This window comes from Plasmopara halstedii (assembly GCF_900000015.1).
Source record: "Plasmopara halstedii genome assembly, contig: Scaffold_322, whole genome shotgun sequence".
NCBI classification, from domain to species: Eukaryota; Oomycota; class Peronosporomycetes; order Peronosporales; family Peronosporaceae; genus Plasmopara; species Plasmopara halstedii.
This window is the reverse complement of record NW_020187243.1, coordinates 506,693-508,305: the sequence shown is the minus strand read 5'-3', so window position 1 is coordinate 508,305 and position 1,613 is coordinate 506,693.

Sequence of the window (1,613 nt, the reverse complement as noted above, 5' to 3'; positions counted from 1 at the left end):
ATGTTGACGCTCCAACATCAACCATATGCTGTTGTTGATTATTCCAGCATGGTAATATCATCCAATAGGAATGTAGGATTGAGATAAGACATGTAAAAATTGATTTTATGTAAAATTTGGCGTGATCATCTTCTGCTTTATGGCAAGCAGTTGGCGACCACGTCACAATAAGTCAGACAGTTCTGCGCTGTTGTGGATACTTAATTACGACTTTCAATACAGGAAACATTCTACTTTTACCGACATCGAGCTGGTTGAATTGTTGGCTTCCACAATCCCGTAATTGTTTCGTTATCAATTAATTGAATATCTTCAATTCTCGTTGTCCTTCATTGAACAGTTCAGTTTCTAAGAAAATTTGTCCATCTGTTTGAAACGCTGATACTATCCATCGCATTTGTTGGAAATTCGTGCACCGTACTCAAGGTTTTCTCTAGCATACTATCAATAGCAACACACCTTGCACTCTTTCCCGTACCCTTTGTCGTCAAGATGGGCCTCATTCTTCACAGATTCGACAATATGTCTTTGCGATCCATCCGAGATCGAGTCAGGTTTGAGTACTGGGGTGCAAAGCAGATCACGACCGTTTAATTCTGTATCATCACATGCTTTTGCTTTTAATCTTATCGCAAAGCAAAAGCGAGCTCCACATATAAAGATGGCGACGAAAGCGTAGACTCGAATGGTAATATTTACAGTTTTTGTCAAGTGTCAAATGATAGCCATTCGCATAAATGGTGTCTCTGTACACAAGAATACAGACAAGAGTTAGAAATAAAGTACAATAACATTAAACATCGTGATATCTCAGGTGCTGACAACATGACGAACGTTTGAGTGCGTTCATGTCACATACGTTTGTGATGCTTCTAGACGTGCCTGTATGTGCGTATCGAGATTAATTGATGGACTTTTCAGCTGTGGTGTGGTGATCTTATAGTACATGATGAGTAGTTTCGTTTTAGCAATAGTTACGTTATCTTTCTTAACAATTTCTTTTTTTTGCAAATTGCGTTGTGTTGCGATGATGTAGTAAGCACAGCGGGAAGATTATTTTTTTACTGTTCTCAATATTTAGCGAGGTGACCAGTGTTGAGAAGATGGCAAAAACCGAAGTGAATATATTTAGGTCCTTAGTTCGCTACTCTGTGTTACCTCTAAGCCTGTCCTTCTACCTATGATTCACATGAAGTGGCACGTAAACCACTGAGAACTGCTCTTGTTGCGAAGCAGTCGCTGCATGCCATTGATGGCGTGGTCGGACAGAGTCTGAGGCATCTTGGAGGCAGCTCTTTAGGTGCGCGTGAAGTGGCACGAAAACCACTGGAAACTGCTCTTGTTGCGAAGCAGTCGCTGCATGCCATTGATGGCTTGGTCGGAAAGAGTCTGAGGCGTCTTGGGCGCGGCCCTTCAGGTGCGCGTGGAGTGGCATGTTATCCACTGGACAAAGACTACAAGGTTAGCAGCTCTTCGTCGGATGTTGTAGATAACATCAGAGCTCCAAAGGAGCAGACAGTGAGGGTAACACCGGACGACGCGAAATTCGCGTTCACCCTGGTCTCACCGAGACATAGAACCTCTGCACTGAGGCGACGGCGACGCCGTATGCT